The 27,486-nt window shown below is 43.2% G+C and overlaps 1 protein-coding gene across 20 annotated transcripts in view; it reads right to left on the bottom strand.

The window, feature by feature from the left end:
* KLHL29 (kelch like family member 29) overlaps positions 1-22,002 on the bottom strand; it is a 397,537-nt gene extending 375,535 nt beyond the window's left edge. For all 20 annotated transcript variants that reach the window (XM_085543958.1, XM_032443409.2, XM_032443408.2 and 17 more), the window contains exon 1: positions 21,707-22,002. The gene's annotated coding sequence lies outside the window, so the exon portion shown is untranslated. The remainder of the gene's footprint in view (positions 1-21,706) is intronic.
* Between the last annotated feature and the right edge of the window lie 5,484 nt (positions 22,003-27,486).

Genomic DNA, 27,486 nt, shown 5'->3' with positions numbered 1-27,486 from the left:
TCCAAATGTTTCATGCCATAGCCACCATCCAAAGTTAAAGATCCATTGTAAACCTGCAGTTAGTGAACGATGGGAAGAAATCCCATCAAGGCAAAAATTATGAGATAAAGGTGATTAAAAAACTTAATACATTAAAAAGGAATCTAAATGGGAAGCATTTTGTAATGCAGAACTCTTGATTTTTCAGTGGCTCTGTGAGGAGGCAAGAGTTGGATTCCATCTTCCTTATGGGTCCCTTCCAACTTGGGATACTCTGTGATTCTAGGCTGGAATCACAGTCAACCTCTATGAGGGCACAACTGGAAGACAATTTCCTACCCAGATAGTTTTCATCTATGAAAATCTAAATCTTTGCTAACCCAAAGTCCTGAGTACCCAATAGTTCCCACCAATGAGGTTACTTCATACAACCCTTTGAGTTACTACTTCCAGCTTTCTTGAAGGCTTTCAGAATTCCTTAAGCAACTTTGCAGCTTTTCTTTAACAGGAACTCACATATTCCAAACAGAAAGTTTCACTCTCTGTGTTTACTTTCCTTTTCCCCATTAGCCAACTTCTTCCTTCTCCTGTGTGGAGGGGATATTTCCAATTGGTCCATCCACGGCTGAATTCCTCTATCAGCAGCAGGCAGCCGCAGGTGCGTGCTAAGCAAGGACTGCTGTAACGCTAACACAGCAGTACAGCAGCTACCTGGCAGCTGTCACAGCAGATTATCCTTCTTCTAATTCTCTTTTAAGCTCAACCAAGTAAAGCTCTATCGTCTCCCTCCTGCACATCCCACTTTCCTTCCTTGTATGTCCCTCGTCTGCAACATCAGGTTTCCAACACCATCCTAGCTTATATCGCTCATCTCTGCAGCAGCATTACCCACTGATGCTCTGATCCTGGCCCGATCTAAGCATATCCTCCTGCTGAAGAGTTTCAGACCCAACCCACAGCAACACCTTCCCTGTACAAAAGAGAAGTGCCAGCTATTAAAATTTAACAGCTATTGCAAGTACCTGGGCATCAAGTACCCCCCAAAAGCAGAAGGTTCTTCCTAACTCACCACTGTTTTTTTTCTCAAGCAAAAACAAAAGCAAAACCATCAGATAATCTTCCAGTATCCACAGACATTATAATCTAAACCCCACAGTATCTGGCAACAGTAGGATGTGAGATACCTGCCTTGGCAGCCTTCTGATGATCATGGACCTACAGATAAGTCTACCAGCTCCATTCTTCTGCTGTGCCAATGCAGAGCACCAATGGAGATACCACTTGGGACTGCATCAGAGGTCAGTCAGCCATGTTCCTCCAGGTAAGCAAAGAATTGCCACCTGCTTCTACCCAGCTTTGCAAGAGGCACTTTGTTTATGGATGGGAACAGTTATTAGTAGCTGCCTGGTTACTTCGAGCAAAGAACAACAGAGATAACCCAACCAACTTAGCATCCTGCAGCTCTGATCCATGCTGGCCTTCCATAATCAGCAAACCAGAAACACACATTCCCCTTCAGTGTGATTGCTCTACCTTATTTAAGACCCTAATACCAGTTGCAAAACCTGAAACTCCAGCCTCCAAATTAGTTGATAAAAGCCACATCCAACTTTTTCTGTTGTTTGTTTTTCCTCCTAAGTTTGGTCACATCAGCTCTTTTATACCAACTCCCAGGTGGTTCTAAGGCAATCCCCACAGCCACCACTGGCCTCCTTTTCCATGCTTAGAACACCAGATCTCAGCCTCCCAGTCACAGCTTTGGCATAGTGTCTCTGTCTGCTACAGCTCTGCTCCACTTTTTCTTCCTGCTCCTCTGCACACCATGTTCCCCAGCACCCTGCCAAGAACTCTGGGGCTGTGGGCCATCATGGAGATACACTAAGACAGACTGAAGGGCTTCCAAAGAAGCTCATTGTCCCAGTGTCCAATACAGGACTGAAACAACAATTATTTCACAAAGTAAAATGGCAGAATTCAAAAACTGAAAGCCAAAGGCATTGCTCTGGCATCAGGACAGAAGATTTCTCAATCTTTTTGTGGTGAAAGATTATTTCTTTTCTTTGAAGGAAAAAAAAAAGTGAAGGGCCAGTCATAGTAGAAGAAAGTTTTATCTTTATGAGGTCAAGACAAGTTCTCAGCAGTTGGGTGGACCCAATTTTCTTGTCACTGTTACATCCTCCCAAAGCATGGTGTGCCTTCCAACAAACTTCACCTCCCCACTGTAACATGAGAGCCATTCGATGGCCTCCAAGATGCCTCCAAGATTAGATGGTCACCTTCAAGGCTGCCCATGCACAAACAAACAGCATCACAGAATCAGAAGGTTGGAAAAGACCTCTAAGATCACCAAAGCCCCCCCACCATCATGTCCATTGCGCTCCTCGATGCCACATCTCCATGTTTCCTGAACACAACCACCACCACCCCCTTGGACAGCCTGTTCCAATACCCCACTACTCTTTATGAGAAGTTTTTCCTCTTATCCAACCCGAACCTCCCCAGTGCAATCATTATCTCTTATCCTATAATTTCAAGTATCTACACCTACTGCTGTATCACCTTGTCTTATAGAAAATAGCTCTGGCCTGCAGGACAACAGGCTACTCGAGCCTAAAATGAAATGCATTACATGCAGTATTTGTGCTGTAACCAGGAGTTCATTTGATCCTGATGTCTCAGGCAAATCCCTTTTCCTCTCTGCATCTCAGCTCTGCCATCTGCAGAACTTTGCAAAGTCTGACGTACACGAACAAAAGTCATTGCAGAAATGCAGAAAACCACTGATCAGAATGGGAACATTGGGGCCAAGCAGACAATCACCTCAGATTTCCCAAAGATGGTTATTTATTCATTCTCACATTGTTTCAGGAGCACCAAGAAGCCTTAACGGTGATAAAGGTCCAGCAGTTGCCAACTGAGTACTTTTCTTTAATCACATTTGATGCCGTTCTTAAAGCAGCCTGTCAGCTTCTGGAGGCATTCAATTATATACAAGTATTACTTCAGAGCAAACAAACAAGGGATACATTTCCATTTGCTTGTTTCAGGGTTTCTAAGTGGTGTTTTGTTAGAATTTTCAGCGTGAAGGAAATTCACGGCACTTACGTTTGGATCTAATTTTCATGAAAATTAAATAAAAATAGAATGACATCTATCATCCAAATACTTCCTACCCCCCCCCCCCCTTAGAAATTAAGTTTCCATAAAGAGGTTGCTAGACAGCCAGCTTGGTTTAGGATAGATTTCACAAATCAGAGCTATTCAGCTTAAACCATCACAAACAAACCAATGTGGGAGCTTGGTGGTAGTTGCTCAAAGAGAAATAATAGCCAGGCACTGAAGACAACTGTTGGGCAGAGGTAGAGCAGACACCTCAGGCATTGCATAAGTTGCCAAATAAGGAGCACGATGTATGTTAAGTTATGCTGCTCATTCTTCCTGTCCTCTTCATGTTCTACTAATGGGAGTTTAAGGAAAAAGTTCGTTTCTAATCCTCAGAGCAATGAGGGAACAGCTCAACTTTAACAAATTACCATCTCCTACTGAAGTAGGACTTGATAATGAAATGGAATATGGGCCTAATCCTACAGTTATAATATATATTAGAAATAAGCACCCTTCCACAAAAGGCTTCTTTTTAGTAGCCTAGTTTTAAAAGACAGAACCCAACTGTGATTCCTAAAATCTACAGGATTCCCTTCCCCCCAGAAAAAATAACCACAATGATCTAAATAAAAGGGAAACTCCAGTACTTAAGAACACTTACAATAATCTATATGGAAACCAACAGAATCAGATGACTCATTTCAGGGACTGCAAGCTTGACTTCTTCCAAGTATTTTAGCTGTATTAATACCAGCACCATTCTGGAAAGCTCATGGAAAAATTCTGAAACAATTGCTCACTGAGACAGGGAAAACAATACCAAAAAACCCTCACTGTGTTAGCTTGAGCAATAAAGCAGTTTTGAAGTGCTACTATCAAATCAATAGTATTGCTTCCTTGCTCTGTGTACTAGACACCCAAATCCAAGGGAAATACTGCAGGCTCAGAGAAGGCTCAGAGGACCATAACAACAATATTTCGGATGTGAAGACCCTTATTTGAAGGCAGACTGAAGACTGAATAGCAGACTTTAGAGACAAAATAAAAATGTAAAATCGTGACTAGCACAGAAGTCATAACTTCAGTTTCTCTCTTCTTGGTCTCCTAACAATAGGGGATTCAATAAAAGCTACAAGTTATAGAGCAGATAAAAATAAGATACTCTCAAAACGTCTAACCAGACTGCAGAGCTTGAAGCCAGAAGCAGCTGTCGAGGCCAAAAATGCAAGAATTCCCCTACAAGCTACTGGAAACATTCATATGATTAGGAACATCCAGAGATTTGGAAGCCCATGATAAGAACTCTTGGTATGAGACCTTTAACTCCTATACCAATCCCTTAAGAAGGCAGCGAGAGGAAGGGATAATTACAACTGCCCTAATCAAAAGTGCCAGGTCCTGCACATTGACCACAACAACCCCAGGCAATGCTACAGTCCTGGGGCAGAGCAGCTGGAAGACTGTGGAGAGGAAACAAATCTGGGGCTGTTGGTCGATGCTCAGCTGAATGTGAGCCAGCAGAGCACCCAGGTGGCCAAGAAGGCCAATGGCATCCTTGGTTCTATCAGAAAACAGCACTACCAGCAGCAGCAGGGAGGTAGGTGATCATCCCTCTGTACTCTGCACTGATGAGGATGCACTTAGACTACTACTACTTCAACTACAAGCAACTTAAGACAAAAACTCTCAAAAGATTTGATGAGGTATTATATGAGGCTGCCCAACGAGGTAGTGGAATCATAAACCCTAGAACTGTTCAAGAAAATGGTAAGCGTGGCACTGAGGAACATGCTCCAGAGCACTCACAGGCACTGACTGATGGCTGGACTAAATGATCTTAGTGGTCCTTCCAACCTTAATGATTCCAATACTTTCAATTTTATTTCTGAAAGCACGAGCAAGATCTTTCTCAAATGCTTTTCATTTAGTTTCTTTAGCTGTTCAAGAGAGCTTTTAATATTTCAGTTTTGTACCACGTCCTCAAAACACATCCAGTTCTTCAGAAGCAGAATTTAAATGCTATTTCCTCAAATCACACTTTGTTTCAGTTCTTTAAAACCCTTCAAATTCCTACATTATTTATGACAACAAACAGTATATACAATCAGCACTACAAAGCTACTTTCTTTGCAGATTGAGAAATTAACAACATTTCTCTGTAAGAAATTCCTTTTTTGATGTCCAACCACCTGATCACTTCAGGGCTAACCAAAAGTTAGAGATAATACTGAGGGTGCTGTTCTAATACCTCTTAAACACTGACAGGCATAGGGTAACAGATCACCTCTAGGAAGTCCATTCCAGTGTTTGGTCACACATTAAAGTGCTTTTTTAGCCCCTGCTGCAGTAATTTAAATGGTTCTTTCCAGAGCCTGGAACAACCTACTGGATGAAGCCATTGGTGTGAAGAGTTTGGTGGACAAGGACAAGGACCAAGAAGCATTGCACAAAGTTAAGTCCTCACAGGCAGATGAGGAATGGGGCTCTCCTATCACACACACCAGGCCCGATAGCCCTGAAGAGCTACTGGCATGCCAGAGGGCAGGCCCCTCCACAGCAACACGATGCCCCAACAAAGGCACTTGGGTCATGCACTGATGGCCATCTGCAAGTTATTTTTAGTTAAGTATGCTGAAAAGAAATTCAGCTGGAGCAGACCAAAACAGGTTCTAGGGATGGCCTGTAAGCCCTCGGAGGCCAAAGACCACAGGCTGTTTGGATCAGCTCCAGTCTCAGCTACAGCAATCCCAATTCTTTCAGTTAGGCTCTACAAGCCTACATTCTCTACAGACCTACAAGCCTTCAAAAAATAATGATGTGCTATAAATCAACCTTGATCCCCAGCAGTTAGCATTTATTACCTCTTTTTTGCTGCATGCTGGCTTGCATCCACAAAGCCTCATTTTCTACCACTACAAGCTCTGAAAGGGGCTCCTTTCCTGCACCTTCAGTGGGCTTCCCTGCCCACTAATGGATGGGTCCAAGTTCAAAATAGCTAGATTCATTCTTATGTCAAAATTAAACCACATGGATTTGCCTCTGTTTTGTTCAAAGCTGCATATCAAGGTATCCAAGTTTCTTCCCCTCCCTGGGGTCACACTGTGAACTCTGAATTTTGGTGGTCAGGCTGACGCAAAGTCCAAGAAAACAACATTGTTAACATATTTTTTTTTCTGGCTTTATTTTGCAGCTCAGAAAATGGAAAGACAAGCTTTCTCTGCTCAAAACTATTTTACAAGCAAGGCAGCTGGCTCCACTGCAGCTGTAGTGGAGTTTTTTAACCCTCTGCTCCTTCCCTAGAGATGACCTAAATCCATGCTCAATACAAGACTGAGGAAAGCAGCAAGTGAGCTAAAGGTGTCAAGTAGCTGTTTTTGAGAAGGCACCTGCTAAAGCACATTAAAATATAGATACAAATCCCGAGTAAACAGCATGTTTGTAATGCTTCAGTCTGGTCTGGAGTGGCTCTAGGCTAATTCTGTTAAAACTGTTATTGGCTACATGGTACTGTAACTGAGCAAATAACTTCCAGAACTTTGCCACAGCTCTATATGCCAAAATGAAAATACAGAGAAGTTAAATATGTTGTTGCACATACTTTGGAAGCCAAGGATTTCTGATACAATAGCTGTACAGTTAATAAGTTAGCACCAAGATACAAACAGCAGCCAGGTCAAATCCTTAAGTCACTCTGTAGGAAACCTAGATATGTGCTTGTTTTAGCTCAGAATTACACTGAGACCTCATATGGTCCTTGCTAATGAAATGAGAGGAAGCAGTAGTATCTATTCCCAGTGTAACAGCAGGGAAACCAGATTGCAAGGTTCTTCTGCTAATATGAGTTACTATAGTGTTGCGGGAGCTTTGCACTGTTGCAATAATTGCAAATTTAACAGGCTTTTTCATCCTTCTCACCTTCAAATCCTCTCTCTCAGAACAGCTTAGTGCTGCCATCTACTTTTTTTTTTTTTTTTTAAATCTTAACAGCTTTTTGGTTGTTTTTTTGTTTAATCCTAACCAGGTTCTTAACAGACCAACTCACCCACAACAAGAACGTCTCAAGTCTCTACAGTTGGGTCTGCAAATTTACACTTTGCCCACCTAGTTGCCAAAATTAGTGGGGGGAAAAAAAAGAAAAAAGCCATTGCCATTAACTGTATTATTCCTTCTACAATACCTGGGTGATATTTTACAACACTGGCTTTCAAGGCCAGGCTGGATGTGGCTCTGGGCAACTTGGCCTGGTGGTTGGTAACCCTGCCTATGGCAGGGAGGTTGAAACTAAACGACCTTTGAAGACCTTTTCAACCCAGGCCATTCTATGATTCCGTGAAGTTAAACTAGTAAATTCAAGGACAAAAAAAGTGGCAAAGATGCAGGACACAGAAATACTTCAGGACAGTTCTGGAAAGCAAATTTATTTAGCTGAAAATGTTATTCAAAGTTCCGGTCTCAGAGGATTAATAAAATGTTGTGTTGCTTTTTTTCTTATAAGTCATTTATTTGCACAGATACAAACATCGCTGGAAAAATAAATAAATTTCAAGGCTAAAGGATCTATCATCTGAATAAGGAGGCTAAAACATTCAGGCTTTTTACTAGAAGCCTGCTGCTGATCAGGCAGGAGCTGGTCTTGATTAATTCTCCACCTCACTTTTTCATTGCACAGATTTATTTTTAGGGTGTGAGCACTTCTTTCTACACCATTCCCCAACAACCACTTTTGAGTGCCTTAACTGAGTTCTGTGGGGAGTAAAGATGCCTACAAACCACAGTGCTGCTTCCACTTGCACCTTCCTGTTGAATAAAAAAAGCTAGGAATAGTGGGAGGCCACAGCTACCTTCTGCCTCCCACCCACATTATACTGACAGAATCAGTGAATGGCTTAAACTAGCGAGGGCATACAAGATCATTTAGCTTCAACCCCTCTGCTTTATGCAGTGTTACCACCCACCAGATCAGGCTACCCAGGACTCCATCCAATTACTCTGAATGCCTACAGCCATGGGGCAGCCAAAGACTTTCCAGGCAGCCTATACCAGTACCTCACTACCCTCTGAGAAAAGAATTCCTTCCTAACATCTAACCTAAGTCTCCCCTCTTTCATTTAAAAGTCATTTTCCCTCGTTCTAACACTGTCAGACCACCAGTTCCCCTCCAGCAAAAGAAGGTGCATCTATCCATACCATAAGGATCTTCTCCACAGCTGGTGCTCTCCAGAGAATTGCGCTGCTGGCAGGCATTGCTTCCCTTCATTCTAACCAACACAACCCCAACCTCTGCAAATCAGGGCTTTACCCCTTAATAAAGCCCCTTATATACGCTTCAGTGCAGCCGTGGTTGGCTGCGTCTAGGCCCATATTTCCTTTGCTCCAATAACATGCACTGTTGTCCAGAACAATTTGGGAAGCAAAAAAATTAAAATCATCCAGATTCCATTGTGATCCATTTTCATTCTATCAGTCACTTTGGCAAGCAACAGATAAGGCTCTGAACTATTCATCTCCAAGAGTATTGTGGCATTGGATCCAGCTGCCTGGAAAGATGGTGGAGTAAATGTCCCTGGAGGTGATCAAGAACCACGGAGGTGTGGTACTGTAGTGGGAAAACACTGGGCTAGGTTTTCCTAGTTGGACTAGGCAATCTTTGAGGTCTTTTAGAAACTCAGTGAGCCTGATTCCCACTCTTATCCAGATGGCCACAAATGTAATGAGTCCCAATCACAAGTCCCTGAGCTTTGCTTGCCATGAGCACTCAAATCTCCATGCAGAGGACTTACAGCACCATCCCACATTCATGCAATTAGGATCACGCACAGGGAGGAGTGTTTCCCCTACTGTCCTGCCTTCCTGTCTCAGCACAAGCTACTCAAATCCTCACCCAGGTTTGCAGTTTGGTCTCCCGTGCTCATATGACCCCAAGGCTCTGCTGAGGCTGCAGACAAGTCATGAGGGCTCTGGTGGAGTGAATACATTTGTCCACAGGGAACCAAAAGGAATTAAATCACATTATGCACGCTGTACCAGGCTGACGAAGGTCACAGATCCAAACAGGGGCAGCCAAACCTTCAGCACAGATGTTAACTTTACAAGGAAGCGCCCTGTAAAGGGATGAGACTATTTTCAGCAGCAGACTTATTTTTTGGCTTTTTGCAGAGGTTTTATTTTATCACAGAAAATGGATGGGATCAGAGAAAAATAAAACTAAAACACAGTTTTCTAAAGTAAAACCTCATTTCTTAGCTGTCACTCTTGCATTCTGCATACCATGCCTTAGCATTAACTGCTGCCAAATGCAAGACGTCAGGTCCATCTGGCAGATGTACACTTCCCTGGCTGCCAAGTGTTTCCTTATGATGCACAGGCTTTACTATTAAGTGCATTTGCAAATTCCAGCCTTCTAAATGAGCAGGGCTTCCAAACAGCAGCCCTTGCTCCGGAGAAGCCCTGCAAGGAGGTTATTTGAGGTACCTACACCCCAACCACCCAGAGTATCTGTTGCACTTATTTGGCCTGGGGGTACAGGTATTTGTTTCCTGGTAACCAATAGCTGTACCAGCTGTTGGTAAGCTTCAGAGTCCCCTTTTCTTCAGATTATCCCTAAGTAAAATTAGGGATTACTTAGGGAGCCAAGGGGAAACCCAACTACCCAAGCTGACACGGTTACTTATTTACATATAAATACAGCCAGGAAATAAGCATATTTATTTATATATAAACAAACAACAAAAAAAAGCTATCTGTACAATGTTTTATACACTACTTTTATATCCAATATTTAGTACTTTACTTATCACTTAAGAATTCACTTTCTCCCCAAGAAATTGGTGATAAAATGCCCTCTGGTGGGCGTGACTGCAGACCTCTACAGCAACAACCACCTCCTTAACATTTTATAATAGACTTCAATATATTCCTGGGGTTACTATTTTTAAAACAGAGTGAGACAAAGCACATACTTGCTTTCCAGAAGAAACAGCTACACCCCTGGCTGGAAAGCACATGTTATGCTGCTAAGTATCAAGCCAAAAAGTATTTCTTGTTTCTAATCCAAAGTCAAAAATAATAAAAAAAATAATAGTAAATCCTATTTAAGCATTCCATCACTGCCCAAATTACTCTTTAATGTTCACTTTGCCTTTTTAGGATGCTTACTCCTCTCCAAAGAGAAGGGGTTAGACAAAGCTGAAAAAGAAAGTTGCATTCTCTTTGCCTCAGCATAAAAGAATCTTTGTAGATTGGAACAGAGAAAAGAGGGGTGGGGAAGAGCTGTGTTTTCATAGTTGAGAGTTGCTCGTCCTGTTGGAGCATGAGGCTCAGCTAGAAAGAAAGCCTTCATTGCACAGCAAGCATCAGCCCTCATCCCTGAAGATTCAGTGCCTCGAAGGAGGAGGCAAGGACAGAGAAGTCCTCAGAAATAAATTGAAATTACCAGGATGTGTTTCATCCTGAAGATGCTCCGTAATTATGGGTGGTGCAGATGTGAAATAAATCGAAAGAAGAGAACTGGAAGCTTAAGATACAGCGAGTGAAGAGGTAATGCAGCAACCAGGGTTCAGACCGCTACTGCAGCTACTTTGAGGATATACATAAAAGAAAGGAAAAGAGAAGCTCTTTGATAACAGCCAATGCAGAGAAGGAAAGCTTTCAGTCAAGACCCAACTACATAAGCCTGACCACTGTAACACAGCCATCAGAAGCCACAGTTACACACAGAACCAAAGCTGACCCCATGTGTCTTCTATGACTCTATTTACTTCCACCTCCTCCCTAAACAAAAAAGTTCCAGGGTCACGACTAAATAAGGATAAGCAGCATAAAACATTCCCATCCTATGAAGGAACATGGGAAAACCCCATTGCTTGCTCTATGCTCCTTTGTGCTTCCAGTCCATATAGGAAACAACACTTCCTCTACTCACCCAGGCAGTTCAGAATTTGATTCCTGCTCTCACAATCCAACTGGCCATTAATGGTTGTTTTATGTCTTACAATGTTATGTATCATATTCCTAAACCAGATACATATAAAACCTACAAATACTTACATACATCACATATATGGGATGTGAAGCACTTTGTTCTTTCCAGAGATACTTCTAGGCAACAGAGCCTTGCTTCGCATGTTGTTCTGAGGCATAAACAGTGGTGAGATTCGATATCTACCTTCCCCTTTTCTATCCTCTAAAAGGCGAGCAATAGTGACGAAAAAGCCCTCATTTATCTGAAAATTGCCCTTTACAACAGTAACACACCCCTGCTCTGTGCAGAGCTCCGTCCCTCTCTAGTGGCAGCCAGGTCACATCTCAGCAATAAGCCAGCTCCAGGCTCGGCTAACAGATCATTTTTAGCTCAGACATCAGAAACTTTGTGTGTAAGATCCAAAGATCCCCCTGTTTATTCTTCTTTGCCAACAGCCCACCAAGAGGCACAGAGCTACATTTGCAATTGGCTTTGAAGACAGAAGCTGAGGGTTTCACAGACCAACGCTGTCACTTGGTGCTGTACTGTACTGATTTACGATCATCACTCTTGCAGACATCTCTAGACACTGTGTTGATTGCAGCTACAGTGAAGCTTATTTATTAGATGTAACAAGCCAAGATACTGTACTCGTGCATGTGTAGTTATATATGCATGATGTCTGTGCTCTTAGATTTTGCCTTAAGTTAAAACCAACAGATTTTCTAGACACAGATTAGTACTGACATTTCTTGGATCTTATCCTGATAGTTAGTCTTTTTCTCAATAAGCTTTGCAGTTAAATTAGCAAGTACAGGTATAAGTTAAACTATTTCTATCAATCCCTGACCCTTAAAACACATGCACACATATATAATATCACACTATTATTAAATATTACATGTTTTTATATACAATATGTGCTACTATGCCTGTCAAGCACAGACGAAAACCACTATTTTTTTTTCCCCTGTCTCTTTGAATTTTCTAATTAAGAAGATAGCCCAAAGCTGCACAGCTCCGATTGCTTATAGATTCAACAGCAATTTTACACAGAAAAAACAGATTTTACCCTTTAAAAAAACCCATCCATATAACCAAAGACTGGTATGTTCATCACTTTGCAAGGTAACATCTAGATAGCAGGAAGGCTTGTGATATGCAATGCCATTTCAGTAAGCACCTATAGGAAATCAGAGCCTGTTCACGTTTTCCTGAAGGTAACTGCCTGATAAATGCTGTGGCCTGAAAACAGGAGGAAGAAAGAGTTAACCATGACTTTTACTCACAGCAGGAGCCTAAACAATGTACTGAGTTCTTCAGATCAGAACAGGGTACCCAATGCCTCAAGTAAACCACCACCTCAAGCAGCAGGTGCCTCTGCTGAGGCAATACCTTTGTTTCCATCAGGAATTAGCCTCAGCCTCCCAGCTTCACCCATCTATAGTCCAGACCAGCTTAGCCATGCCATCAGAAAACTGCCTGAACTACTTCAAACAAAGCAACCATCACAGCACAGAGGTGGGTTTTTGCTTGTTTTACTTGCATTATCCTTGCAATACAATACTTCAATAACTTAACTGCTGCAGCCACAAGATTTGTCTAAGAACAGCTTTTAGAAGGCTTGAAGGATGCTGCTGTGAACTGTTCAAGTGTGATATTGAAACAGTGAGTTTAAGGAAAACTTGCTGCAATTTCTCTCTTAGTGAGAGTGGCTCCTTCCCCCCTCTCCATGCACAAACACTTTCAGAATTTTCTATCTGAGTTGAGGGGGGGAAAAAAAAAACAACACCCCAAACAAAAATAAAGGGTATAACAGCAGCAAGCGAACCACAATTCCCCTCTCCGCCTGTGACTGCTTTTCTGTATTGAAGCCCAATTTCTTTGAGCCTGCCCGGTATTTTACAGACTTCAGACAAACCTTTTTGTTTCCTTACTTTCTGTGCTGTTTTTCTTTCTAACTCTCCTCCTCCAAATAACTCCAATATCAGCCACAACTTCCCATTGCCCATTTAGTTCAGAGAGAGATAAGGTTGTGATGCTGTGAAGCTACAACTGCCCACAGGTTTAATCATAAAATTACACATTTTTCTTCCAACCAAAAAAAAGAAAAAAAAAGAAAAAAATAAAATAAAGAGAGAAATGTACTGGAAAAAAATAAGCTTTACTTCAGGGATTTGATAATCTTGAAGAACTGGCAGAACATTTATCTAAGATTTTCAAGGTACCAGACTGTAACCTCACTGAATTCAACTGATTTGGGCCAAGGACAAGTTTGGCCCATTTTATAACACAAAACAGAGGAAAGAAGAAAAGAAGGAGAGATGGACTGAAGTACCTGGGCCACACAAAGCAAAGAGCAAAGAGACCAGAAAAATGTGCCCGCTCTGCTACTGCTCATCCCCTCTTTAGCAGCTGCTGTCATCCACAGAGATTTGCAGACTCTTCCCTTGACCTTAAGACCTTCACAGTTGAATTTCACAAGTGATTTGTTCCTCAGGGTACAGAAGCACGGCACAACATCAGATACATATTGGAACATGTCAGCTCCACAAGTGTTAACTAGTTCAGGATATGGTCCACAGTTCAGCGGCTTTTGTGACAATTCACACATCAAGATCAATCACGAGGCTCCCTAGAAGGTCCCACTGAACTACCTTCCAGCTCTTACACACTATAGGCGGCTTTTAATCCAATCTCATTACATTTGTTTACAGTCTCGAGGCTTAACAGAAATCAAGAGGGGTGGTCATTGCTCTCAGGGTAATACACAGCCATAATAAACTGAAGTCTCATGCATTCCAAGCTGTAGATAGAGCATTCAATCCAAACTAGCATCAGTCTAAGTGCAATAAGAGTTAACTCGCAAAAAGATCAAATCCAACTCATTTATGTCTATGCAACATTGATTTCTATGAACTACATGTGTGTAACCAAGAGCAACATTTGATCTGAAGCCTAATACCTTGATGTCCAGCTATTATAAAACAGAAGCAAAGAAGTAGCTACAAACATTTGACTGATGTTGCCAGCAAGCAGGGCATTGCAAAAAGGCTGTACCAGAAATCCATATTGACAGTATTCAAATAGGACACAGCAAGCCATGCTATTAGAAGTAATTGTACAAATATTTTGGAGGGTTTTGTTTTTGTTTACAAAAAAAAAACAAAACATGACGTGGGGGAAAAGCAATACAAAGCCACAGACCGAGAAATAAGTTACGACATGCAAATACATGCAAGCTTCTCCCAGTTTAATTCTCCTTGTAATTGACTATTGATTGGTATATGCAAGGTTTAGAAACGTGAAATATTGGGGTAGAGGAGAAAAAGAACCACATTTAGTACATTGTATTCTGCTTCAATCTATACTTTCCTCCTATGACGAGCCATAAATATTATAATAAATAGGACAGTGCAGTATATATAACATTTTGCCTTGCACTGTATTAGCAATTCCATCAGAGATGACCTGGAAATGTTAACCACACACTTTCTTCACCTTAAGAAGCATTTTTCATAGCCTCTCATCACACTGTATCCTTGCTATATTTGGTATTTCTTGGCTCCCAACAGGGTATGCTGAAAAGTACTCTTGGTATTATCTAGGTTTTTCAGATGTAATATATCAAGCTGTTTATGAAGTAGAGCAGGTCGGGGGGGAGCAGGAATAGTACTGGGCAGGTGCCCCTAAGTTAAGTAAATCATTTGAAAGAAGGAAGAGGTAAATGCCACACTTCCAAGATCTGTTTTCTGATTCTAAAACTTCAGGTATGACTGAGGATTTCACACATCCCTACTCTGAAATAGAGACAGTAAAGCACCATCTCCCACACCTACTGCATCCAGCAAGGTGCAACAAACTCTTTAACTGCCCTTCTGGAATTTAAGAAGTTCATTGCACTTAATGAATTTCAGTGCAAAATTTCCTACAATCAGCAACTAGCCTGGAAGGAAGCAGAGCACTCCACATCCATGATGGAGCACATCCGTATGGGCTTGGTTCCATCTATTCCTATTCCCAGGGGTGGAAGGGAGAAAGATGAATTAACTGCAGCTTTGAAGTAGTTACCACTTGCATAAATATCCATTTTTCTTAATTGGAATCCTTAAAATTTAACCAGCATCATATAATCAGGAAGCAGCTTATTTCCATCCTCTGGAAATCACCATCTATACCAGGGCCTTGTGCTCCTTGCACAATTTTGATGGAAGAAGTTCCTTCGATCCTTTTTGTTTCTCACAACATCCCTCTGATATATCCCTTATACCCTCTAATACATCACATTCAACAAGCCCAGAAAAGAGCAGAAGACCAAAAAACTTGGGGAAAAAACAAAAGCCATCAAACAACAAAGAAGAACCAACTTCCACTGCTAAAACCACTGCTAACTTTGACAGTCCAAGCAATAACACCAAAATCCTAAGAATACAGTTTAAAAAAATAAATGAAAGGGCTATTTCATAGTGGATAGGTTGAGACAAGTGATAGCTATTCTATGTTACTTACACGTGTACTTTGCATTTCAGAACAAGAGGCAGAGCACTGAAGTTCCATTCAGAGTTCACAACTTCTCCCCATCCCATTCCCAAATATCATGAAAGGAGAAGAAATAAGCTCAATAAAATATTACTTAAGGTCATGGGTTTTGTTTTTTTCTTTACAGCATTTCATATAGTTTCAAAAGCACTTCCCAGACATTTATATACCTGACAGCATTTTGTAGCATCAAGTGTTCCAACTTGGCACTTTTTCCCCCCACTCTTGGCAAGCAAGAGAATAAAACGGAGAGAAAGTAAAAAAAAAAAAAAAATTGAAGTTTTTGAAAGACTCAATATGTTAGGAATCATTTAATGAATTCAGGTGCTCAACAAGCAACCAGTCAACAGAAATTTGCAAGACACGTGTATTTCAAAGCACAGGTAAACACAGCTGCATCCACTCTGAAGTTATTTCTTGTTGTAGAACGATGAAAGGATGATCTTTCTGAACTCCTTGCCCTCTTTTGGTCTGTGGTTTACCTGTGGCTGGAAGAACCAGAGGCTTTGAAATCCTTCTCTCTCCATTCATAAGGAGAAGAGCATGTCTGAGTCTCAGCCTGAGGAGGGAAACGTTTCTTCAGGTAGATACAGCGTGTTGTGATCTGCAAACCCACCGCTCAGCACTCACAAACCAAGAACCAAAATCCTCATACAGGCCCAACAAAGCTCATCTCAAAGCAGAATTATCTGATTTAAGTATTATCACTCTTCAGCACGGACTTGGACAAGTATCTGGAGGAAAAAGCTCTTAAATCACACTTTAAATCCTGGATTTCTACTGTCCACGTTGTCATGCAAATCGTGGATTTGTTTTTTGTGGGAAAGAAAAAGTCAAAGCAGATAAAGTGCCTCTTCTCAATGCTCACAAATATCAATAGACAGATGATTAAAGTCCAGCTCAACTGCTCAGGATATGTACTGAAGCCAAGCCCTGCAGCAGCAGCGGTTCAGCCACTGACACCATGTGAGCCTCAAGGCTTCTTCCCAGAGTATCTCAACTATACACACACAGGCCAAGAAAACTTCCACAACACGCAAATCCAGCAGTTCCTGGTTAACAGCAACACTGCAAAGGAATCACATCAGTGGCAGCTTTTCTTGCAAACTGCTGCGCTGATTTAGTTCCAAAAGATAATCCCTAGAAATAATCTATTTTTTTTTCTCCAATTAAATTTAATTTCACCTATATCTATGTAGAGCTTAGCCCTGGAATACGGGGTAAATCCAGGAATTGTGCATTTGCGTGTTCCAGTAAGTCAAACCTGTCCGGGTTCTGTTTGAAGTGCCAGCACTTGATATCACTTTTGTACGTTCAGTTGCATGACAAGGAATTAATAAGAACTGAAACAAAACTAGACTGAAAAAGCAACATCGAATTCATGATAGAAAGCCTTTGTCTGTAGTTCGCGCAGACTGCTTCAACATATCAGTGTGACTTCCATAAGCCATCATAAAGCTACCTGAACTATAAGGCTACTAAAAACCTAAGTATTTTTCCTATACTAATGCCAGCAACAGAAATCTAAGTCCAGGCTATCTGAAAACCCAAGCACTGTAGGTTAATAAAATAAAATAACAAACGAGCAGCACACAAAAATTAAGGGAAACAGCCCCATGTTCCTGGTATTCTAATCCACGACATAAAATTATTTATGGAAGAGTGTGACTAGGAATTCAGTTACTGTCATTTATCAGATGGTCAAGACAGCCCGGAGGTAACCGGCTGCATAACAACAGCACAGGGAAGGCTTCTCAGGGCACCTCTGGTATAAATTCTCTTCAATCCCGTTTTAACCATAAGAGGTAAACAGCGCATATTCATAACCTGCAAAGCGTTGAGTTTCAAAAACCTGACGGAGAGGCGTTCCTGTAGAGATTTCTAATCTACTTCCTTTTAATCTCCTCCTGGGAGAGGAAGAGTCCTTTGTACTTTGGGCAACAAAGGCAACGTGAAAGTGTCAGGAGCATGTCAAAGCTGTTTATATCTCACACATCTTCATACACGGTGCTGCTGTTGGCGGGGCATGGGGAGAAGGCCGCGCTCGGCCCTTGCACGGAGCCTCAGCTTCATATAGGGAACTCTATAGGAGAGCGGACAACATAGAGGGAAGCTAAACCCCTCACCTCTCTGTGCAGAAAGGAAGTTAAAAAAAAAATATATCAATGCAACAAAGGGTTAACACCACGCTTTCAAGGACCCCACAGTATACTAAGGCAAACTTACCTATACCTTAAAGCCCACAGGTTACAAATCAGGTAAGTTTGAAACCTGTCAGTACAGTATTGCTGCTGGGGAGAGATGAGTGCTTAAGAAAGTTATTAGATACACAAATAAACCTCAGAAACCAATGGCACTGAACCGTGTTTAAGGTCACACGGTACGGCTGAATGTTTCCAAACCAAGCAACTGAAATGGGAAGGAAGGGGGAAAAAAAAAAAAAAGGCTGTAGAACCAAATAATTTGCCAAGCCATGCTGAGATTTCAGCCAGCTGAAAGCCTTGATTACGGCACAAAGAATTAATGATCTGAAAACAATGCAGACCTCTGTGGAACATTATGAAGCTGATGTTCTGCAAAGAGGAGCCTTGGGATCAGAACGTTGGGTTCCTTGGCCCCCTGGCCCTGCAGTGAATCCAGGTGGATCAGTGCAAGTGAGAGGGCAGGGCACTGCGAGAGCCTCTGTAACATACTCAATAGGATGCTAACAAGGGATGCTTAAAAACAAAAATTAAAGGTTAACAATTGACAAAATAACTCCAAAAACTTTAAAAAATAAATACAACAAAAACCTAAAAACTGATTTTTAGATGACAAAAAAAGAAATCCCATAATAGGGGGAGGGGGCAGAGGTTAAACAAGGCATGGCAGATGGGAACCTCTCTCTACATCTATGTATCCAGGGGTGCTTCTCCCACAAAGCCACATGTGAGTTTCTACCACAATACAGAGGCTCTACACATAGAAGAAGGGAAGGGGAAAAAAAAAAAACCCACAAAAAAATAGGTATGTTTATCTGTGCTTCAAAAGAATTGGGTCCATTGGCTTTCAAAGTAAATTAAAAGCTCAGGCAAGCAAGAAGGCACGGACAAGAACTGCAGAGAGAAGCAGCAGTGGGATGGGTGCCAATGCCTGAGAATAGTTATGGGCCCGGTCCGGGTCACGGTTCGAGGAGTACTGAACTGGAACGGCTCCAATGGGAACAACGGGCTAGGAGTGGGGAGAGAAGCAGTGCCGGCAGCAAGCGAGGTGAGCACAGAGAGCCTGGGGTAATGAATCCTTCTCACAAGCAAGCATTAGGAGTGATAGCACCAGGTATGGCTCGCAGCATACCCCCCCAAATCTTATCTCACTGCTGGACCGGTTACTACCGGCACATACTTTCATTTAGAAGATTTCCAGTCCCCTCGCACGCTCTATACTTTTTATTATTGTTTGAGGAATAAGAGCAGTAGCCCTGACAGAACGTTAACCCAGAAGAAGGATAAAGCTGAAGAGGCGGCTACTTTCGTGTTTCAAGATTTCTGCCTCTAAAAAAGAGCAGGAGAACAAGAAAGGCTCCGTTCCTGCATACAGCCACTTTTTTGTTTCAGCAAGACTTTGACACAAACCAAATCCGCTTGGCTGTGTATCTCGTCTATCGGGTACCTGAAGTATGACCATCACTCATTAGAAATGTAATTAAAGAAGTGACAAAACTGGATTTCCCCCCTCCCCAGCATGCAGATGAAAACCAGTAACCCTGCCTCTATTTGTAACCATGACAACTATAGAATATTTTATTTCAGTAATATAATTCACGCCGAACATTTGCTCACAGGTTTTGTTGTTAAGGGAGAGGTTGACACACTGTGCACACATTTCATACGCTGCCAGAGACAACAAATACAGAGAAGTCGGGCAGTGCTCAGGATGGAGAACCCTGCACGCGTTGCAGCACTCGTTGCAGACCCTGTGCAGGAAGCAAAGGGAGCACGAACAAAAATTCATCCAAATTAAGCATTAATGACCACTTACTTGCAAGACAACTACTCGGCGTAACCGGATGTTGTTTGACTTCCACGTAAACAACAACGACGCTCCCATGTTTTAGAAGAGGCAATAACTCAAAATCCTGAACTGTAATGTTTAATTAAAACATAGCACGCGTTATTCACTTTCTATTAGGAAATACCGACACAGATGTTATGGGAAGAGATATCTATGTGAAATGAGGCAATGAAAGATGCAGCTTACAGACGCTGGCTGAGTCTTATCCTGGATGGGTCACTAAATTATTTGCATAGCTCCCATATTTCGTCTTAAATCGAAGACGACTTCCATAAATACACACAATGAAGACAAGTTACAGGAACAAAAAAAGCCCTGTATGTTATTCAGAGATGATTAAACAACCTACTGAGCAGAACTAAAGTTTGACACAGATAAATGCCGGCGTAAAACATGGTTGGACTTTGTTTCTCCTCCAAAATAAAAGGAAGAACTCAAACCCATTAGCAGTTTAACTCAGAATATAACAATAACAGAAGGCACTGCTGCTTTGTGTTGGAGGAAAAGAAACCTTGAAGGAGTGAAGCTTGCAGGAACACTCTGCCTTCTCTCACTCAGATCATAACATCTAACAGGGAGGATTTAAAGTTTCAGCAGATCGCTAATTATAAGAGACAGTCTTATTATTATCTGCAGTCACCTTAAAGCTGCAAGAGTTGGATTTTTAACTATCACAGAACCGACCTCGGAAAGATACCCCGATAGACACGTAAATCACTGCGAGACGCACACACACACTCAGCCTCTGTTGTGGCAAGGAAACAAACAGGGAAGAAAGTTTTCCCATTTATTAGAAACCTGCTACGTGAGATATTCCATTAGAAGTGATAACGGAGCCTGCAGCAAACAGGCAGGTTGTTTTGCTTCACTGATGGAAAAGTGATCAAATCCCCTTGAACGCGGTTCCCAGAACGCTACCTTTTGCTGAACCATTTTCCACATGCAACAAACAAAAGGTGAGGTGCCAACTCCAGCACCAGAAGGGCAGGACTATAAGGGGGTGTCGGAGGGGAGATAAATCCATCTTTGTCATTTTAGGTGTATTTCCAGCTTTGTGAGTGATGCATAGAGGGGAAAAGAGAAAATCCCAGCCTGAGTGCAGCCCCTGTTTATGAAGTGTATGAAAGCCAGCATCCTCCAGCCCTATTGCTCCTTTCTCAGCCCTCATGGGGAGGTGAAGGGACCTGAACCCAACAGCCCGGCACAGCCACTCCATGTCAAATAACGAACCCCTGTGACGGTACCCAGGGGGATGCAGCTCTGCAGACCGGAGCCAGGCAACACTCGGGCTCAGTCACAAGTTATTAAAAAACAAATCAACAGCAACAGTAACAGTTAGAGTCACAGTAACAACAAAAAGGAAAAATAAATAAATAAATAAACGAACCGCATCAATAGGAAACCCAGCAGCAGCCAAACAAACCCCCCTCACACCGGCGAGGAAAGCCACACGGCAAAGCACCGAGTGGCAGAAACGTGGAAGAAGCGCTTTTTTGAAAGGTTATCTATTTCAGCAGGATTTCGGCGAGAAGTTCCTGCTACAAATCACGCGTAGGGATGGGGAGAGGGAGGGGTAGTGTGTGTAGGGAAGGGGGAGGGAGGTAAAGGGGGGAGGAATGGAAATAGATCCAGGCACAGCGAGACGCGGTTGGAGACGGGATTGGGGACGGCCGGTGCCCCGGGGCCGCGCCGATCCGAAAGCGGCGGAGCTCGGGGTGACCCCCGGGGAGGGGGAGCGATGAGGACGGGCAGCCCCGGGGGTGGGGGACAGCAGGGACAGGGCGGCCACGGCTCGGCGAGAAGCCAGAAGTTGTGGGTGAGCGGCTGAGCTTGCGGCTAGGAGCCCCCTTTTTTTAAATAGAAAATTAAATAAAAATAGGGAAAAGGGGAAATATATATATATTATAATAATAAGAAGAATTAGAAAATAAAAAGACGGCAATCACGATCCTAACGCTGACAGCCCCGCACGGCACCCCCCAGGCGGCAGGAGGCACGCAGGAAGTTTTTAATGCGGGCAACGAGCGCAGGCGCAGGTCAGCCCGGCGCTGCCAGGAGCTCCGCACCGCTTACCTCCCTCCGCGGGGCGCGGGCGGCCCTGGGCCGGTAACGCGGGGCCTCAGGCGGCGGGGGGATGCGCGGAGGCGGCGGGCGGAGGTTTGCGCATCGCAGCCTCCCCGCCGCTAACGCAGAGCCCCGCGCGGCTGCGGGCGGCGAGAGCCGCGCTGGAGGCCGGGCAGGGAGGCGCGGCGCGGCGGAGGCGGCTGCTGGTGGTGTTGGTAGTGATGGTTGTGCTGCTGCTGCTGTTGTTGCTGCTGCGGAGCCGCGACCATGCTCCCGTCTGGCCGCCTTCCCCTCACCTACTGCCCGCTTTAGCCGGGGAGGGAGGCGGCCTGGACGCCGGGGCGAGGGGCGGGCCGGGCCAATCGTGGCGGCGGCGGGAGGCGGTGGAGCCCGGCCCGGCTCCGCCTCCCCCCGGCCTCCCTCCTTCCCTCCTGCCTCCCTGCCTCGCTCCTGCCTCCCCCGCGGGAGGCTGCCCCGGCCCCAGCGCCGCCGTCGCGTCGTCCTCCCCCTCCCCATCCCGGACCCTGACCCCCTGACTCCTGAGGTTCGGAGCCTCCATCCTCCCTCCTTTCCATCCATCCATCCATCCATCCATCCGTCCGTCCGTCCGTCCGTCCGTCCATCCCCACCGAGAACGTTCATGCAGGAGAGCGTGTTTCCTAAAAGGTCATCGGTCTCCTATAGCTGTCTTCAAAAAGTAGCGTGTACTTGAAAAGAAATATTACCCCCGCTTTATTAAATCATCTCTCTCCAGGGGCGTGATCCAAAGCCTCTTGAAGTCCACGGGAGCCTTTGAATAGGTCGGTGCGATTCTCTCCCGACAGCGTTTTTTTTTCTTTTCTTCCCCCTTCTTGTTTTAAATATCCGTCGCGCTTGGAGTCACTACAGATTTTACGGGTGGAAATCTGCATCTGGCTCTGTTCTGCGTAATCTTGTATCTGGGTGCGCTGCTTTGTAGCGATCGCTCTGATGTGCACACAATCTGCATATGCTGTGGGTTTAAACACAGAACACTTTGTCTCGGAGATTTCCTGTAAGCATATTTAACCAAAAAAAAAAAAAAAAAGAAAGAAAGAAAAAAAAAAAAGAAGCTCCGTCGAATTCTTTTCCCCTTATTTTTCCCGTTGAACAAAATGCATCGTGGGGACATACAGGCTGTAATGTGTCGAGGGTGAGACGGCTGTGCCAAATGACGACCGAGCAACGTGAGGGAAGGGATGGCAGCTCATAACCCGTTGTGATGGGTAAAAGAGGGATTTGATGGAGAAGGGGGATGCGGAGAAAGTGAGGTGCAGCAGCAGAAGGGCAGCTTCATCTCTTCTCATCCCAGCCCCACAAACCAATGACAGGATGTCGTTGCAGGGGCCTGAAGCGCTTCTAAAACCAACCATCGTCGTTAGGAATGGAATGCTTTTAGCAGAACATGGCCTCGCTTTGAAGCAGGGAGGCTCTGTACCTTTTTGTCCTTAATCTGCCGTGTATTAACATTGAAACTTCCAGTCCTGTACATCACAGCCAAGTGTGGGAGGGTCACAAGTTCAGAACAGTTGAAATCTGAATTATTTAGTAAGCACACAAACACGACACGCTCTTCTGACGTCTATATTTCCTCCCTACCCCCTTAAGTTTTCCTCCTTCCCATCACAGGAGTGCGTTATTTGCCCTGGTGCTTTGCTATTTGCCCAGCGCACCCGGCTGGCCCAGGGTCCAAGCAGGAGAAGTCTCGGTGGGACTGCTGACCTACCCATCAGCATGTCGCTCTCCCGGTGGCATTTGGATGTTCTGGCAGTGAATGTTCCGAGACCAGAGAGAGCGGAAAGCAGAGATTCTTTGGAATCCCTAATTAGACACAGTGATTTTAGAGGGCTGGTTCCTCCGGTGCCTCGTACTCTCTTTGGTGACCTTGGGGTTAAGGATATCAACCGGCCCTGTTTATTTTTAATAAAATCTTACAGTTATATGAGACAGTTCTGGGTTTTATTTATTTTTAGCATAAGTGCTTCCATCTTATCTGCCTTGCAGGTTTATAGTAAGGATTTAGCTAATATTTGGACAGCACTTTTGAGCCATGAAGTTCTATAGGTCTATTATACTGACCGTTTTCCAGGCTTGTCATTTTAGGAGTGTGCTTTCATACCCTTTCACTTCAGGAAGACGGAGCTCACAACTTGACCTCAGTTTCCCCCTCAAATTTTATTAAATGCCTCATTTACAAATGCTGACATAGGGTCAGAATCTGATTTCGCTTCTAGGTATAAACTTCAACAAATTTCCTCGTCCTCAGTGGCTTTATTCCTGATCTCAACCAATTTAACTCAGAATTCGAGCCACAATTGACATGAAGAATAAGCATATAATTACATTAAATGCAGAATTCTACATTCATTTTCTTGACTTGGTTTTCTTATTTTAGCAACTTCATTAATTTCAGAAGAAAGTGCTTCATTTTGTTTCTTTTCTTTTTTAATTGTTATTTCCTCCTTACCTTCTACACTGGAGACTCTGCAGAGAGGGGTGGGTGGAAGTAGAGTACCCCACTGCTGCTTCATGGGGACAGGATGGAGTCCCATGTGCAAGAAGCTGTTTAAAATGAGGCTGATGGCTGAGTGTGGAGAAGTCCCCCTCAGCTCCGCACTGCCAAAAGAGATGAAACAATGTAATGAAAATTAGATTTACAGAAAAACAAAGAAACGAACAACAAAACAGCCAACCTGTGCAAAAGAACCCACAAATGCTCTGCGGTGCTGGTTTTACTTGGGTGGGAGTTTTATTTTACCATGTTTTATTTTTCCTCAATTGAATGAGATACAGAGTTCGTGACACACTGAGGATTGCTAGTGAAAATCCTGATTCTGGATTAGGCAGGTGATAGCCTGCAAGACTTGGGCAGCTGGTTAAGCTTCCTCCACTGAAAGAACAGATTTCCTCTTTTAGTAATAGATCATGATGTTACGAGGCATGTATTAGAATGAAATAACACAACCTCCCCCGACTTTGCTGATTGTATCAAAACTAATGGCGTCTTGAATTGTCAGAGCATCAAGTCCATCTTCTGATAAAATATTAGGAGACACACAGATCTATTCATCTTATTGGAGATTTCATTTTAGTCTGCAAAAATATTGGATGGCAATGCTATTAGATTAGCTGTGGGCACATTGCAGGAACCGGCGTGGTAATCGGGCACTAGGATTTCACAAAGGGGTTCCCATAAACCTTTCCCACTTGCTTGATGGTAAACCTTGTCTGGATGTGCTTCAGGGAGGGAAATTCTTGCTTGTTTGAAGGGCTTTAAGACGTGGTTTGTTATATTCTTACTAAAACTTTCTTGCTTTTTAATTCAGGTTGAGCCATTTCAAAGAGAATTACAATTCCTCTCCAAAACTTTCTTAAGCCATAGCCAAAGATGAATATCTGCTATCCAGACTTCAGCCATGAGATCTCACTCCTGCTTTCAGCTAATGAAGATCTCTTTAATTACAGGTTCAAAGCTTGGATGGGAATGCCGCTGGTTTAATCTGCTGCTGCCTGAAATGCTGGTTACGCCTATTTAGTCCATTTCCAGGGAAGCATTTAAGGGTTCTGAGAAAGGAAACGGAGATCAGGAAGATATTTTTGTTTTACTTTTCCCATCGTGTATTTTTGTTTCTTTGCAGCGTAAGGATTATTAGCTGGTACTTCTAACAGTCATCCATACACATCCGTTACAATTAGCTCTAACATTAAGCAGAAAAGTAATTCCCCAAAGAAAACGGGAAGTGACATTTAGAGCAATTTTTAGGTGTGCAGCTTGAGTTAATTGCCAAAATATGAGGCTAAGACTGCAAAAACTGCTAAGAACTGCTAACCTGTGGAATTCAGTGAGAAACATCACTGACTTCTATGGATGCACAGTGTTTAATGAAACAATTTCTTCTCTCTTCTGCTGAGTAACCCAAGCAGTGCCAGGGATGGACCTGGACCTGGTTAAGAAGGTTTTGTTGACTGCCCTTATCCTAACCCACACCTCCACATTCTCTGTGGGGCAGCAGTCACGGCAGGCAACTCTTGCTTTGAATTAATCAATCTTCTGAAATGATTTCCTTCTCTTTGGGCACTGTTCACAGCCCCAGTTTTGGGTTATTAACTCGTCTGACTGAGGCAAAGTTGAAGGAAATATGTGATCCTCTCATGAATGTTGGACCATTCTTTTCAGATTTTTCACAACGATATTTTAAGTGTACCTGATCCTTTAAGACATTCCACTTTTTAGCCACAGACTATTTTAGGACACATACCCAGAGCTGATGAAATACAGATTTGTGTGGTTTTAGGTGTGTGAGCTGAAACTTCTTTGTCCCTGACTTGCCAAGGGAGTGAGAAGAGTCTGGTCCTATAAGAGCAAACAGTATATTGAGTTGATTTCTCTTAGACATGACAGAACCATTTGCTAAAACTTCCCCCAGAAGACTAAAGTGGGTTCTGCTAGAGCTATGATTTTGATTTCTGGTGGGCAGTAATAAAAGTTAAATCTATTTTACTATATTGGCACAGTCTAGAGCTCTGTCTTGAATTATGTGAAAATCTCTATTGGTTGAGGGTAACATAGAAGTCAGGCTTTTGTTGGGACTTTTTGAAAGCTTATGAAGATTCTGTTTAACAACTTTATTTCCAAGTCACCTCTGGTCCCACTCAATCCCACAGAGAGGCATTTTCATTGCTGCTGAGCAGTTCCTTGAGTTTTGTTGAAATAACTCTTCTATGCTGGTTTATGAGCTGGAGCTGGAGGAGGAATTGGACTTTCAGGGTGATTTTGGAGTGAGTTCGGTTTGATTTGTTTGTCTAAAATGGTAAAAATATGTTCCCACCTATTCTTCCTAATTACATGGAGGAAACTAAAGCGCATGTCGTTTTGAACTGAATGTCTGTATTAAATTAGTTTGACTCCTATTTTCTGCCATCTGTGGCGTAACTAGAACAGAGAACGAGAACAAAAAAATATAAATGACTCAGCCGCATTTCCTTTAGGAGATACATCATGCCCCCCATTCTTGTCAAATAATTAATTTCAGTGTTGTGACACCCTGTGCATGGAGAAGAGATGCTGCCATTCTGTCATTTAATAGAGGGATGCAAGTTTGGGCTGTAATAGTTTGATTAATCAGCCACGCATTGTTTTCCTGTATATTTAGATGGGCTCAGAACAATCCGAGCACAATGCTGAGATGTAATTCAACTTAATTAAATATGAGTTTTCCTGTAAATGTTAAGTACCTCATGAGACAGGCTGTGGAAAGAACCAGAAGTAGGTTTATGGGGGGGAAATGGGGGGAAGTGGGGGCCACTGAGGATTTCCAGGAGATTAAATTGCCATCTGGATTATTTGCCACTGACTCTGGCAGGGACTATACACAGGCTCTGGAGCAAGATGGAAACAGCCCTACATCCTTTTGCTTTTCTGCTCCTGGATGAGCAGTGCAGATCCCTTCAGACCCATAGAAACCTTGACAAAGGGAGGTCAATGATAACCTAGAGCTTAACTGGGATGGATCTGAGATGGAGCATGCACACATGCCTTGGAACCTGGATGTGCTTCGAGGGCTCACATGCATATAGATACCTATCTTTGAAGGGCTGATTTACTCCGAAGCTTATCTGTGAGGTAGGTGTAAGACAAACTCTGTCCCTTTAGTATGTGGCAGGTGTCAGGGTGTTCATCATCACAACACCCTGCTCCAACAGTAACAGATTCCCTTCTGTCTAGTTGATGCCTGCAAAAGTCAGGTTGAACAAGATGGTGGTGCTCCCAT

The sequence above is a fragment of the Coturnix japonica genome, chromosome 3, assembly GCF_054131305.1.
Source record: "Coturnix japonica strain WE chromosome 3, WE-NBRP24, whole genome shotgun sequence".
Classification (NCBI taxonomy): Eukaryota; Metazoa; Chordata; class Aves; order Galliformes; family Phasianidae; genus Coturnix; species Coturnix japonica.
The sequence above is the reverse complement of the archived record's forward strand: the minus strand, read 5'-3'. Positions and strand labels throughout refer to the sequence as shown.